Raw genomic sequence first — 16,752 nt, forward strand, 5'->3', positions numbered from 1 at the left:
ACCCGGGTGGGCTCAGGTCGTGATCCCAGGGCCTGGGATCAAGCCTCACATCGCAGGGATCCTGCTTCTCCCTCTGCCTCTGCTGCTCCCCCTGCTCATGCTCTCTCTCTCTCTCACATAAATAAAATCTTAAAAATAGGTAAATAAACATGATTCATCTGAATTAAGATGTGCTGTACGTGGAAGACATACTGGATTTCAAACACCTTATATGAAAGAAAGAATATAAACTATCTCATCTCAATAATGTTTTCTACTGATCACACCTTCAATGACAATATTTTAGCTATGTTGAGTTAAATAAAAGATACTTTTCAAAATTAATTTCATTTGTTTGTTTTTACTGTCTCTCAGTATGGCTGCTCAGAAGTTGAAAGTCATCTCTGGGGTTTGCGTTTGTGGCTCACCTTCTCTTTCTCCTGGACGGGGCTGCTCCAACATACGCTTTCAAAGCCAGGCAGGCCAGGAGATGGTTTTGAGCCAGGAATTCCCCCGCAAGCAGATTTTGGGGACGGTCACCTGCGCTCTCTAAGAGCAAGGTTGCTCTGATGGGGGTTCAGTGTGTTTGGGTTAATGCAGCAGTCTCTGTACCATAACCTGTGCAGCCGGCAAGGAGGGAGGGAGGGACAGAGGGAAGTAAGCCATTGGTAGGGGCACCAATTCCCGAAGCTGGAGGAGATAGTTGTAGTTGAGGCTCATGGTGGCCCTCCTTGACTAGGAGCCAGGGCTGGGAGGCCAAACTCAATTTGTCCCTCTGCCTCTGGGAAATACCAACTAAGTCATTTTGGCACCGAGGTGGTGAAGAGCCAGGCTGGTACATCACTGGCCCTGACAACAGCTCTGTGACTTTGGACGAATCACTGGGGCTCATTTCGCTGATCTAGAATCAGGGGAGGTGTTAATACAGGACCCCCTCTCGTCCTGCACCCACTATTCTCTTACCCGTCATAAGTTCGCCACCTTAGTGGTGTCCCCCAGAGTGACTGATCACCCCAGTCTGCCTGGGATAAAGGGGTTTCCTGAGTCAGAGGACCTTCAGGGTTAACCTGGGACAATCAGGGTCACCCTGCCTCGGAGAGCTCAGCTGGGACTAGAAAGTTAAATAGCTACTAACTGGCCAGTGTGGGGGAGGGTGGGCGGTGCATGGGAGGCAGTGAGTGGAGGAGTAAGGATGTGGATGGATGAGACCACCACTCCCTGGCGCCTTCCCTCAGCTTCCCCTGGAGCAGCAACTGTCCCTGGGAAGGGACACAGGAGTGAGGAGAGATTGTATGGGTTGGTGTTCTGGACAGTGCATTTATTCCCACTCCTCTCTCTGCCCTCAGGCAGCTGGAGGTTGACACCAGGGCTGCTTAGATCCCACCCTGAGGAGGTTACAAGAAACAGAATGTCTGCTCCTATAACCTCCCTCCCCAAATCGGATCATTTCAGAATCGAGTCTATCACAGGAACTGTGAAAATGATCATTCTCACTATAAAAAAAAGTAGGAACTTCTCTCAGCTTTCTCTCCATAAATAGTCTATTTTCCCCATTCTGTTTCCACAGTACCCAGGCAGGACAGCCCCCATGCACGTCAATCCCTGATGCGGGGTCCGGGCTGCATGCTGAGTTCTCACACTCCCCCGGCAGAGCATGATATGGGAAAATGCTTCCCAGAGGCTTCTCAGCTCCAGGATGTTTGCTGGGGGTCACTCAGAGTGTTGGTTAAAACAGCATATTCCTGAAAATTCTGAATAAGTCGGTCAGAGGTGGGACCTGGGGGCTCTGGGAGCATCTCAAGTGAGTCTGATCTGGGAGCATGCGCAGCCTGGCCAAACATTAGAATCCCCTGGAGCATCTTAAAAACCAGGTGACCTTGAAGTCGGGCTTCCTAGGGGGAAGACCTGGGCATCAGTGTTTCTTAAAAAGCTCTTCTGGTGCTTTTAAAGATAGAAAAATGTATTGATGAAGACATTATACAAAGTAAAATAAACCAGAAACAAAACCACAAATAACTGTATCACTGCACTTACATGAGGGACCTAGAGTAGTCCGTTTCATAAGGGTTGGCTGGGTCTGGTGGGGGGGCTCCCCAATGGGGAGCCAGTGTTTAATGGGGAGAGAACTTCAGTTTGGGAAGATGGAAAAGTCCTGGAGACGGATGGTGGTGATATTGCTCAGCAATGTGAATGCGCTTAACGCCATTGAAGCATAGGCTTAAAAACGGTTAAAATGGTAAATTTTATATTATATGCATTTTACTACAATTTAGAAAAGGAAATATTGAGTAAAATGTGACTTTCTCTTCCTTATCCCCTCATTCTCTTTTCCATAAAAATCATATCATCAGTTTATTGAGTTTCCTTCCAGGCATATTCTGTGCATCTATAAACACATATAAATATATATCTTCATAAATCTACATACTTCCGTTCAAATGGAAACAGTACACTGTATGACCCACTACCTTTTTCACCCAACAATAAACCTGGAAGATATTTTCCCATTAGAACATAGTAAAGAGCCTCATTACCAAAAGAAATGCATGATGTTCTGTGGGTGGTTGTGGTGTGATTTATTTGACCAGTCTCCTAACAATGAATGTCAAGGATTTCCCTCTTCTTCTGCTACTACAAACTGTGTTGCAACACACAGCCTTGTCATTGGATTCATGTGCAAGTACATTGTAGAATAAATACTCAGAACTTGAATTGTTGGAACACGTATTAAAAATTTTGACAGATAGTGCCGACTTACTTTGTAAGTCTTTGTAGAGGCTGTACCAATGGGCACCTTCATGTGCAACGGAAAGGGAAGTGTCTGTGTTTATCCACTTGCTCACTGACATGAGGAATTATCAGACTGTTGGATCTGCTCCAGTCTCAGTAAAAAATGACATCTCTGAGCAGTTTTATTTTGCATTTCTCTTAGTTGTGAGTCGGAACATCTTTCTGATGGACTCATCAAGGTGAAGTGGTCAGCTGGTAAGGGAACTATCTTTGGGTGGGCAAGATAGTGAAGATCTCTGCAGGCACCCTGAGCCCGCAGCTCTTTAGCTACATAAAGGCCAGGCCGTCTCGGATCCAGAGGGAGGGTGGACATTCTGGTGAACTGGACAGCACACCCCGTTAGGTCTTCGTGGAGGAAATTAGACCACCTGAGACAAAGGGACACGTTTTGCCCAGTCCGATCTTTATCACCGGCCTGGGGAGAGGGACCTTCTTGGTGAAGAGTCCATCTGGCCCTGGGAGGATTGTAGGACTGGATGACAGGGTGTTGGAGAGTTCCTTCCTCAGAACCAAAAGCTGGGGTTCCACCCAGCCCAATGTATCGCTTAAAAAGGAGGAAGCCGGGCACCATAAACTGGGAGCATTACATCTTTCCAGGTTCTCTGTAGAGATCATCAATACACATGGAAAAGGGCATGAACTTGTCTTTCAAGCAGTGAGTAGAGGAACGTGGCTGTCTGTGGGGTCATATAGGAGAAGTGGGCAGGCTGAGACCCAGGAGCCTGCTTCGTGGGCGGATGGAGGGCCCAGGAACGCTGGTGTGTGTGTGTGAAGCGGGGCGAGGACGACAAGGAAGGTGCTAACTACATAACCCCTGGTAGTTCAGCTCCCAGACATCTCAGGACACAGCTCTGCACACCCAGCAAGGCGAGACACGCTCCATCCAGCCTGCGGTTCTTCTCCCCTTAGAGGGAGTAAACCAAAGCTGCTCGGTGACCAGAGGAGGGCGACAACGTCCTGCCTTTGACCCTGTAGGAGCAATTCTTTGGTCAGGGCAAAGCATGGTTTAGGATTTCCAGGCCATTTAAAAGGTTTTGTCTTCCCCCTGCAGTCAGGGGAGGGGGAAGGTATCGCTCTTCATAATGCCAGCAGAAAACGTCTTTCTTTCATGTCTCCAGACTTTCAAGAATTTTTTTGAAGCCCTTTGACGTGCTTGGTTAGTAACTGTCTGTGGGTCACTCCGCCTTGTTATGTGGGAGCCACGGGTAAACCTCTGGACTTATGAGGTACCCCTGCCCTGTGCCTCAACCCCACCCACCAGCCCCAGACCTGGGCTGTCCCACAGAAACCACCTCTTCCTGTTCTCGGGCTGGCTCCTTCCTCCCTCTGCAGAGCCCCTTCCCCGTTGTTTGTTGGTTTTTTGGTGGTTATATTCATATAATGTGGAACTCACCACTGAGATCATTTTAAAGTGTACAATCCAGTGGCATTCACTACATGCTCCACATTATAGGATCACCAGAATCTAGCTCCAGAACGTTCTTCCCAGTGATGGAGAGCTTTCTACCCTTTAAGCAGCCACTCTCACTTCCCTTCCCTCTCAGCCCTGGGCAACCACTAATCTACATTTTGTCTCTATGGAATTACCTATTCTGGACATTTTATATAAATAGAATCGTGCCATATGTATACACACACATATGGTCTCTTGTGTCTGGCTTCTGCTCAGCATAGTGTTTTTGAAGTTCATCAACGTAGCATTGTTATGACTTTGTGAAGTTAACCTCTGTTAAGTGGAGCCCAGGGTACCCATGGGAAGCCCTGGTTTCACAGACCACAGTCACGGTTGGTGACTCTCAGGTCCCGGAGGAAGGACAAAGCACACCTCCAGGGGCCACACGAGGAGGTCAAGGCAGAGTGCAGAGAAGGGCACGACCTGAGCCGCAGGCCTCTATGAGAGTCTATGGGTGGAGTGCTTTGGGGTTCCTGAGCTAGGGCTGGTTTGCTCAGTTGAACCCTCCAAAGCATGGTTTTGGTAAGCCCCACTGGGATCTCATCTAAGAGCTACATAAGTCAAACAGGCACTGGGATGCAGGAGTGACTGCTGATCCCAATGGCTGTTGCAGAAATCCTATTGGGAGCTTTCATGTTCTCAAAACTTTGCGGGCTGCTATCAGGTCATGGGCTTGCACAAAGGGGTTAGTGTGGGTTTGAGGTCCCCAAAGGATGCCCGACCAAACAAAATGTATGCCAAGGCCACAATACCATAATGTAGTTTAGCTAAACTCTTGACAATCACGCATGAGGTCTTCATTCCTTTTTAGGGCTGGATAGTATTCCATTGCATGGGCGTACCATAGTTGGCTTACCCATTCATCTCTTGATGAATGTTTATGTTGTTTCCATCTTTTGGCATTATGAATAATGCTGCGACAAACATTGGTGTACAAGTAGCTGAGTCCCTGCTTTCAATCTTTTGGGTATACTCCTAGGAGTGCCATTGCTGAGTTAACCCAGTAACTCTGTTTAACTTTTTAAGGAACTGCGCAGCTGTTTTCCATAGTGGCTCACCATTTTACATTCTTACCAACAATGCATGAGAATCCCAATTTCTCCACATCTTCAACGTTTGTCCTTTTTGTATTATTGTTATTATCAGTAACGTTAGTACTATATCTGTCCTAGTGGGGGGTGAAGGGACTTTTGTGGCTTTGATTACACTTCCTTAATGATGACTGGTGGGGAGCATTATTTCATCTGCTGGTTTCATTTGTTTATCGTCTTTAGAAAATTGTCTGGCTAAGTCCTTTGCCCATTTTTAAATTATTGGGTTAGTTGTGTTTTTGCTGTTGAAGTTCAAGAGTTATTTATATATTCTAGATAGTAGAACCTTATTAGATATATGACTTATACATATTTTCTCCTGTTCTGTGTGTTGTCTTTTCACTTCATTGAAAGCTGCATTAAAGTTTTTAATTTTGGTGATACCCAATTTATTTTTTTCTTTTGTGCTGCTATTTGGTGTCCCATCTAAGAAACCATTGCTAAATTCATGGTAATGAAAACATTAGCCCTTATGTTTTCTTTTAGCAGTTTTATAGTTTTAATAATTATAGTCAGGCCTTTGATCCATTTTTTAAAAGCATTATCCAGGAGCACCTGGGTGGCTCAGTCAGTTAAGCATCCGACTCTTAATTTCGGCTTGCGTCATGATCTCAGTGTTGTGAGATCCAGTCCCATGTTGGGTGTGGAGCCTGCTTAAGATTCTCTCTCTTCCACTCCCTCTGCCTCCCTCCCCCGCCCCCAATGCTTGCGCTTGTGTGTGCTCTCTCTCCCTCTCTCTCTCTCTTTTTTTAAAGATTTTATTTATTTATGTGACAGAGAGAGATCACAAGTAGATGGAGAGGCAGGCAGAGAGAGAGAGAGGGAAGCAGGATCTCTGCCGAGCAGAGAACCCGATGTGGGACTTGATCCCAGGACTCTGAGATCATGACCTGAGCCGAAGGCAGCGGCTTAACCCACTGAGCCACCCAGGCGCCCTCCCTCTCTCTTTAAAGTATAAATAAATTAATTAAATAAAACAGAAGTGTCATCCCTGTGGGTTTATAAAATTGAGGTATCATTGACATGTAAGTTACGTTAATTTGAGATACAATGTGATGATTCAATATTTGTGCTTTTGATCCATTTCAAGTTAATTTTTGTATATGGTGTGAGACAAGGGTCCAACCTTGTTCTTTTGCGTGTGGTATCCAGTTCTCACAGCACCATCTACTGAAGAGACCATCCTTTCCCCCATTGAATGGTTTGGTATCCTCATTGAAAATCAGTTGACCGTTGCTGTATGGTTTCTAGACTCCTAATTCTATCCCATTCTCTTTGTTTTTAAGCCTGCCTGGACTATTTGAGAATAAGGTGCTTTTCTTTTATTCTCCAACCCCTTGGCACTCTTCTTACTTACTACTCCTGATGTTTTCTTTTCATTCACGATGTGATTCCTTCCAAACCTTAGCCCAAGATTCTGCAATATAATTATTTGTGTAGACAATTCCTTTTCTGACCTGATCTCCCAGTTCTCAAGCCTCCTCTCCTGTGGTACTCTTCCCCAACCCTACCACAGCCACCAGCTTCCACTGCTGTTCCCTTGTCCTTGTCCTCACCAATAACTCCACTCTCCATAACCATAGTTTCAGACATCCCAGACTCCAACCACTACCTCGTATTTATTAGAGAACTGTAAATTAGAACAGTGAGACACCACTACACACCTATGAGAAAGATTAAAATCCCAAACACCAAAAACACCAAATGCCAATGAGGCTGTGGGGCAATAAGAACTTTCATTCATTGATGATCAAAGTGCAAAATGGTTCAACCACTTTGGAAGACAGTTTGTCAGTTTCTTACAAAACTAAACATAGTCTTATCATATGACCCATCAATCACCCTCTTCGGTACTTATCCAAATAAGTTGAAAACTTATGTCCCCACAAAAACATGCACAGAAATGTTTATAAAAGTTTTGCTCATGATTGCCAAAAATTGGAAGGAACCAAGATGTCCTTTAATAGGTGAATAAACAGTGTTGCCTTCAGACAATAGAATATCATTCAGCAATAAAAAGAAACAAGCTATCAAGCCACAGAAAGGCAGACAAAGGAATCCTAAATGCATATTACTAAGTTAAAACAGGCAGTCTGAAAAGCCACATCCTGCATGATTCCAAACATATGAGGTTCTGGAAAAGGCAAAACTATGGATCAGAAACTTGAGGGGAGGATAGGAGAGATCACTAAGGGGAGCAGGAAGGGGACGCCTCCAGGGTCGTGGAGGGATTCTGTACAAGACTGTAATGGCTTGTGTAATGTGTAATGTAATGTCTAATGACATGGATCCATGTCATTACACATTTGTTAAAACCCAGAGAATGGTACAAAACAAAGAATGGATCTAATGTAAATTATGGATTTCAGTTAATAATTTGTCAATATTTGTTCATCGGCTTTAACAGAAGTGCCACAGTAATGTAAGAGGTTAATAATGTGAAAGACTGAAGGGGAGAGAAGGGAATATGTGGGAACTTCAGTTCTTTTGTAAACTTAAAACTGCTCTAAGAAAGAGTTCAATTAAAAAAATTTAAAATCTCAACCCCAGGGCACCTGGAGGCTCAGCTGGTTAAGCGTCAGACTCTTGATTTCAGCTCAGGTCTTGATCTCAGGGTTGTGTTTAAGCCCTGTGCTTGCTCCATGTTGGGCAGGGAGCCTGCTTAAAAAATAATTTAAAAAAAAACTCAACAGGAAAAAAAAATTTGCTTGAAGATGTTGAAAGGTAAGATTAAGCATGTAATTGCCTCATCTCCAGAGTTCTTGTAAGAAAATAAATCATTGTGTATTACTTTTAATTAGTTTTCACTTGCCTGCAGTTGAGAACATCCTAATTCATGTATTAATTGTGTACATAGGTAAACTGAGGTCAGGAAAGATTCAGCTACTTGTCCAAGAACACAGAGCTAGAAAGTGGAATGGCTGGGCTTCGCATCTGGTTTTCCTAACTCCTAATGCTCCATAGTCTTTCAAGCTAATATGTGCTTTCCTTGAGTGTGGACAGGACTTGTGATTTGTTTTTAGCCAATGGAATGTGGCAAAGGTGTTTGAGGAGCTCTCATTGCTGGTTTGATGAAGTGTGTGGCCATGTTGGAGAGGCAAAGAATTGCAGAAGGCCTCTAGATGGTAAGGTGACCTCCAGTGGACAGCAAGCAAAAATCTGGGTCTTCAGTCATATAGCTCAACAGTAGAATGAGCATGGAAACAAATTCTTCCCCAGTTGAACCTCTATGAGAATGCAGCCTGGTTAATGCATTGATTACAGCCTTGTGATCCCAAGCAGAGGATCCCACTAAGCTGTGTCTGGACACCTGACCCCCCGAAATGGGGAGGTAATAAATGGGTGATGTTCTAAGTATTAAGTTTTGGTGTATTGTTATGCAGCTATAGAATACTATTAGCACTACCTATACCTTGCATGAGCCGTATTTTTATTCTCTGTAATTATTTATTTATTTTAAAAGATTTTATTTATTTATTTGACAGAGAGAGATCACAAGTAGGCAGAGAGGCAAACAGAGAGAGTGAGAGGGAAGCAGGCTCCCTGCTGAGCATAGAGCCCGATGCGGGACTTGATCCCAGGACCCTGAGATCATGACCTGAGCCAAAGGCAGCAGCTTAACCCACCGAGCCACCCAGGCGCCCTCTGTAATTATTTAAATTTCGTTTTACAAATCCTGACATTGATGCAAATGTTAGACTTATGTTTCAGATGGGTAAACAATGATCCTGGAATAAAACAGTTAGCTAGCCAGAGTTCTTTTCTTTTTGTTTTGAATTGCAGGAAAACATGAAAAGAAATGTGTGTCATTTGAACAGAGCATAATTCAATTGTCTTTCTTGAGACCTTGTGTCAATCTGATTTGCAAGCAAATTGTTTTTTCTTCTGGATCCCTGGGTGGTAAATATTCTCTATCTTCGAACTCCTTTTTCCAGAAGGGATTTATGTATGTATGTATGTGTGTGTGTGTGTGTGTGTGTGTGTGTATGCATGTGTGCACGTGTGTATTTATGTATATATGTGTGTATGTACGTGTGCATGTATGTTACATTAGTCACCATACAGTGCATCATTAGTTTTTGATGTAGTGTTCCATGATTCATCGTTTGCATATAACACCCAGTGCTCCATGCAGTATGTGCCCTCCTTAATGGGCTCACCCATCCCTCTACTCCCCTCCCCTCTGAAAGCCTCAGTTTGTTTCCCATAGTCCATAGTATCTCATGGTTCATCTCCGCTTTGATTTCCCCCCTTCAGTTTTCCCTTCCTTCTTCTAATGTCCTCCCTGCTATTCCTTATGTTCCACATATGAGTGAAATCATATGATAATTGTCTTTCTCTATTTGACTTACTTCACCTAGCACAATCCCCTCCGGTTCCATCCATGTGGATGCAAATGGTGGGTATTCATCCTTTCTGATGGCTGAGTCATATTCCATTGTATATATGGACCACAACATCTTTATCCATTCATCTGCTGAAGGACATCTTGACTCCTTCCACAGTTTGGCTATGGTGGACATTGCTGCTATGAACATTGGGGTGCATGTACCCCTTCTTTTCACTAGATCTTTTTCTTTGGGGTAAATACCTAGTAGTGCAGTTGCTGGGTCCTAGGGTAGCTCTATTCTTAACATCTTGAGGAACCTCTATACTATTTTCCAGAGTGGTGGCACCAGCTTGCATTCCCACCAATAGTATAACAGTGTAAGAGGGTTCCCCTTTCTCCACATATTTGTCAACATTTGTTTTTCCTGTTTTGTTAATTTTTGTCATTCTAACTGGGGTAATGTGGTATCTCATTGCGGTTTTGATTTGTGTTTCCCTGATGGTTAATGATGTTGATTCAGAAGGGACTTATTACATGAAATAACAAAGTACTTTCAGATCCAAACAATGTGTTTCACATTTCTCTTTTAATGAGAAGCTTATCCCGTTTTCAAGATACCCAAGTGTCTGATTTTGTACTCCTCTTTCTAAAATAGAGACTTATTTATGCTGATTCTATAAACTTCATATAGGCAACTCCTGTTAATGGTCTTCCACTGGACAAAGGGTAAAGTCTCCTTTATTGTGAAAATGTAAGCTCGGGAGCAAGCCGGAGGGAAGAATTTTAATTTCCTAGTCTGGTCACCCCAGTTTGCAGGTTTGACTTACAAAAGTGTGCAGCCTTAGTTTTTATCATTTATTTGTTTGCATTGAACTATAGTTGACACACAGTGTTACATTTGTTTGGAAAAGTGGGCTTTCTTTAAACCTAGGTCCAGGGGGATGAACAGAACATCCAGGTCAACTCCAGGCCCAATTCTAGATCATAATATTAAAACTAGCCAAGAACTCTGGTTTTGAGTTATGAGCATGTGGCATTGACTAGAAATGGACCAGAGGTCTATTACATTTTAAGGAAGCTTTATTGCCAAAGAATCCCAGAGCTGGCAGACAATCGCTAGATTAGACATCAAGTTGCTCACATAGAACAGGCTGTTGAACCAGCAGGATCCTCAGAAAGGACATTCTTTTCCATGCCCACCTGAGAAGTGGTCATGAAAGACAAGCTTCAAGGGAAATCTTCAGGAAGCAGAACTGAGGGCAGCCAGACTGGGCTGACACCCAGGCAGGGAGTCCCTGCTATTTCTGTTCCAGCAGTCCCCATGTTCTTTCTCCCTTTTCCTCATGGGAGTTTGTATGGCAGTTATCCTGTTCTCATTCACCACTGGGTTTTGGCCATGCCTGGGTAGATGGCTTATTCTTTAGCCTTTGGTCATTGACCTGCTCCACCAAGGTCTCTCAGAGGATTGCTTATCTCTCAGAGATCCTGCATTTGGAGGTGGATGAAGCAACTGACTCATTCTTTTGGGGAGGAGCTGAGCATACAGTATATGACCTGAGCTTATCAGAAAGTGTGGCTTATGAGAAGGACATAAATGGAGATTGGGGAGCCAATGAGTGAGCTACATTGGAAACTTTCTGGTTGTCTCTCTGGCTTCTAGGTCCTGCTTCACTCTTCCCAATAGTCTCAATTTCCACTGAGGATCCTCTGGGCTAAGCTCTTCTGAACCTTCTTTCCCACTGGCCAGAGGAATTGGTTTTGACTGGCTAAGTCACTCTAACCAGAATGCTTCTCAGGACTTTTGTGGAGAGTCTGGACTTCAATGATCTTTTTTGCTTTCCAAAATGTGGTATACAGATATGAAGCCCCAAATTGTGGCTGCCCTCTTGTTTTCATGAAAGAAGCCAGTCTGCAATGAAACTGACACATCAGGGGCGCCTGGGTGGCTCAGTGGGTTAAGCCTCGGCCTTCGGCTCAGGTCATGATCTCAGGGTCCTGGGATCAAGCCCCGCATCCAGACTCTCTGCTCAGTGGGCAGCCTACTTCCCCCTGCCTCCTCTGCCTGCCTCTCTTCCTACTTGTGATCTCTCTCTCAAATAAATAAATAAAATCTTAAAAAAAAAAAAAAAAGAAACTGACACATCAAGAGGAACACGGCTAAGAGAATAACAGATAACTAGAGCCTAATCCTGATCAAACCATGTCTGAAATCCTTCTACCTTGGGGTGTTCTTGTTATAGAAGCTTATAAATTCCCCTAGAGTTTAAGGGAATGTGTATTGCATTTTCAGTTATTTGCAACAAAAAGCATCCTCATTGGCACAAGAGGTCTGGTTGCTACCATAGTTCTGGGAGGAAATTCCAGGATTTCAGGAAACCTACAAAGCTGGAAGGGCAATGTAAGTGGTTTTATAGGTAACAGGTAAGTCTAAGGAAGTCAGCTGAAGCAGGCAGGGCCACACAGGGCCCAAGAGGTCAGGGGTTTGGTTAGAACTCCATTACAGAGAAGTCAGTAAAGGTGAGATTTGCTCTTTCTAGAGACGTAGGTTCTACTTTTTTTTTTTTTTTCAAGATTTATTTATTTATTTTAGAGAGAGAGAGCATGAGCATGAGTTGGGGGGGTGGGCAGAGGAGAGGGGAGAAAATCTCAAGCAGGTTGCCTGCTGAGTACAGAGCCCATAGGGCTCAAGCCCATGACCCGGAGGTCATGACCTGAGCCAAAACCAAGAGTTGGACGCTTAGCCAACTGAGCCACCCAGGTGTCCCTATTCAGGCTCTACTTTAATTGAGAACAACTAGTGGGGGTCTGAGTGAGGGCCCTTGGCTGAGGGGTGGAGCTCTCATCTTGATTATTGGGGATAGGTGAGAACAGGTGTCACTCATCACCAAATGTCTCACAGCCTTGCTTTCACAGTGATTCCTCCAATTCTTTATAACCTAGTCTTCATAAAGACCATGGCAAGGCACTACCCTAGCAGTCCCCCACTCCTCTTTCTCTCCATCTTCCCCTTTCCTCTGTCTAAGACTATCCCTTTGGACTATGAGGTGAGTTAATGGGAGTCACAAAGAAATATCTTGCACCATCTTTTAGAGGCTGAAAGTGTCCATGACTATTACAACTAGAACCTGGTCCCTTCCAGTAACAAATGATTTGGCCTGGCTTTCCAGACACTGGAGCACATCACAGGGCTTATAGACACACTGCATGTCCTTGAATGCTTAGCATACTGTCACCTTGGGCTTTAGTACTTGGTGTCCCCTTGGCCTGGAATGTTGTGCCCCACCTGCCCACAGAGCTGTGCCTTCTCTTCCTCAAGATGACCTGATTAGGAAGACAGGCTTCTTAAAATAAAATAGCACCTTCCATCACCCATCTCCATCTGCCAGCACTTCTGAGCTGCACTGTCTTCTTTATTTTTGTCTAATATTTGCCATCTTCTGCATATTACCCTGATAATTGCCTATCTCCCCTCTTTAGAAAGCAGGACAGAGACTTTGTCACTTTTTTTTCAGTGTTGTGTCTTGGGTACCCAAATTAGGGCCTGATGTTCAATAAATACTTGAACAATCTACTCTACAGCTAGGAAAATTGAATTTTTTTACTTTTATTTATTTAAGTAATCACTACACTCAACATGGGGCTTGAACTCATGACCCCGAGATCAAGTGTAGCGTGCTTTTCCAACTGAGCCAGCCAGGAGTTCCAGGAACACTGAATTTTTACAAGACATACAGGGGAAAAAATGTGCATCTTGAAAAGTTGTTTTTGTTATTACTATTTTTTTAATATTGATTGGTTGATTGACTGATCTTTTTGCTCTCAGTGTAGTGATCAGGAATTTTGGCTCAGTCGGGTTCTGGCTCCAATTCTCTTGAATGTGGAACAGCCTAAAATGTGGGATTAACGGGGTGTAGGAGATATGAGAAGAGACGCTGGAACTTTGTCCTGTCAGAGGTATGGTGAGTGTAACCAGTCGCCAGGCACCCAGTTCCTCTGGAGCACAATGGGAAAATGGCGTTGTCATGAGACAAGTTACCAAGACACAGCAGAGGGCGAGGTGCCAGAAAGAGGAGAGAGAGCCTAAGGAAAAGGTCTGCCTACAGAATGGCACAAAATCCAACATTATGGGAAGCATCAGTTAAGAAAAAAAGCTTGGAAATAAAACTAAAAATATGTCAAATGATGGGATGATGAAGTTGGAAAGTCTCCTAGAAAGTACGGCAACAAAAAGAACAAAGAGGAAGTAGAGATAAAATAAAAGACCATTCCAGGAGGCTGACTTCTAATAGCCACTCTAGAAAGATCCAAGAGAACAGGAGGAAGGGGCTTAGCCAAAAATGCAACAGTATTGACCAGAAGGGAAGTGAGTAAGTGTCAGATCAAAAGTGTTCAGCAAGAGCCTAGATGATAAATGGGCGGGAAATATTTATGCAGGCATGCCACTGTGAAATATTGTAACAGCAGGGATAAAAGAATATCCTATCAACTACCAGGGAGAGGAGAAAAAAAATCCAGCAACCACAGTCCGGCTACAGAGTGTCACCACACAGACGAGCCTGAGACTTTCCTGCAGCTTGAAGCTGAAATTGTTTCCCGTCTGGAGTTCTGGTCCCAGGCACTATTGATGGAGTATGAAAAGCAAGAAAGACATTTTGGGACATGCAGATTTATTTTATTTTATTTTTTTTAAGATATTATTTATTTATTTGAGATACAGAGAGAGCAAGATTGAGAGAGAAAGAGAGAGAGAGGGAGCATGAGCAGGGGATAGGACAGAGGAAGAGGGAGAAGCAGGCTTCCCGCTGAGCAAGGAGCCCAACGAACCCTGGGATCATGACCTGAGCCGAAGGCAGATGCTTAACCGGCTGAGCCACCCAGTTTCCCCGTGCAGATTGTTTTTAAAAAATTAACCTCCTGCAAAATGTCCTTAGTGCTGTTCATCTAATATTTCTGTCTCCGCTTGGGAACTTCCCTTTCCCCTTCGAGTTGCTGTGGCTATGAAATAGTGCACCTTCTGTAGGTGTCCCACAGTCCTGGGATTTTATTTTATTTCCTTTCCTTTTTTCTTCCTTCCTTCCTTCCTTCCTTCCTTCCTTCCTTCCTTCCTTCCTTCCTTCCTTTCTTTCTTTTTTCCTCAGTCTTTGCTCTCTATGCTTTTTACTTTTGGAAGTTTCTGTTGAGATATCCTCAAGCTCAGAAATTCTTTCCCAGGTTGGGTCCAGTCTACTAACAAGCCCATCAAAGGCGTTCTTTTTTCTGCTACAATATTTTTTATCTCTAGTATTTCTTTTCGGGTTCTTTCCTAGGATTTCCTTCTCTCTGCTCACATTGTCCATCTGTTCTTAAATGCTGTCTACTTCATCCTTAAAGCCCTTCATACATTCATCATAGTTGTTTCAAATTCCCAGTCTGATAAATCCCATACCCCTGATGGGTCTGGGGCCAGCTCCAGAGAGAGAAGGGTGATGTGTGAGGATGAGAGCCAGGCAGCGGGGCTGAGGAGTCAGGAATGTTGGTGCAGAGTGGAGCAGGAGAATGCGGAGCTCCAGGAGGGACCCCAAGGAGAAAATAGACCTGACAAGTTATCTGATAAAATGGTTTGGGGGTATAGACATTTTGAATGAGAGCTGTTACACAGAATGGTTGGAGTTTGTAGGAAAATTTACCCACACGTTTAAGAAAACGACTGCATTTTAAAAAGAGACAGTTATTAACTCCAAGAAAAACAAAATATAAGAAAAGAAATGTAATTGTAGAATACCACTTAGCTCAGTGATAAACACTGTCAGTGATAAATTCTAAATATGGACTTAATTCAAAATCGTAATTTCATTGGGGGCAGGTTCTTCACAGGTGGAAGCAGAAAGGGATGTGGTATGAGGTCTTAAATTCTATTTTTAAAGATTTTATGTATTTATTTGAGAGAGAGAGAGAAAGTGTGCATGTACACGTGAGCAGGGATAGGGGAGGGACAGAGAGAGAAGGAGAAGCAGACTTCCTACTGAGCAGGGAGCCCCATGCAGGGCTTGATTCCAGGAACCCAAGATCATGACCTGATCCAAAGGCAGACACTTAACCCACCGAGCCACTCAGGTACCCCTAAAAATTTTATATATTATAATAAGTCAATAGATAATGTTTAAAATTGCTAAACCTAGAGAAAGCCATGGAACTGATTTAGACATGGTCAACAGACAATAAATATTGACTATAATCATTATCATTTCTACCACTAATAGCTGTCTTTATTATAGGAGGTTGTGAAAGTGTTGTCAAGTGGCTTATCACATCTCTGGTGCTACGTGGTTTCCTTAGTGCTCATGCTCTCCTGGTGGTTGTCTTAGTGTGGCTCAGTGGTCAATGGTGTTGCTGTTGTGATTATCTTCCCATTCACTAAGCATGGTTCGCAGGAAGGGATCCAGATAGTTCAGAAACAATGGGTGTGGGCTCCTCCACATTGTCTCCATGCCTGGCTGTGACTGGGTCGTAACTTACAAGGATATGACTTCGGAGATGTTTCCCAAGTTGAAGGGGATGAACACCCATTATCCTATTTCAAAACCTCAAGATGACTTTCAAGCAGAATGAGTCTTCGGGGGATCACATTTGCTGGGCAGAATTGAAACCAAGGAGTGAACTGTCACCTTCTCGCACCCACATCGGACACTTGAGAGCCACAGGAATGTGCGTGTAGTAACCTAGAAAGGCAGAAGAGAAGCAGCAACAGTGAGACTCCTGTAAAGGCATGATGACTTGTAACTCCCACAGTTTCTCATGAGTACTTGAGTGAGTCTTGAAAGTGGATAATGCATCAGCCTTGAGCCCATGGCCAGCTGTCAACTGTAGATTGGAAAGACCAGGAAAAATTGTAAGTTGCGCCAGAGGGGGCAGAATGAGGATGTGATGGGAGGGGCGAGGATAGTTCTGTTGGGTCCAGAACTGCCCCCAGGAGCAGGAGGCTTGGGAGTAGGGGCACTCAGGTAGCCTGAGAGCTAGGTTTGTCTCCTGGGAGGTAAATTGAGTGCTATCTGACTTGAATGGCCAGGAGAGCCTCTGGTGGGTTGGAGGTGGGTGGAGGATGAACCCCAAGTGCTCTTTGAGAAGCCTCC

Source organism: Lutra lutra, chromosome 12, assembly GCF_902655055.1.
Source record: "Lutra lutra chromosome 12, mLutLut1.2, whole genome shotgun sequence".
Lineage (NCBI taxonomy): Eukaryota > Metazoa > Chordata > Mammalia > Carnivora > Mustelidae > Lutra > Lutra lutra.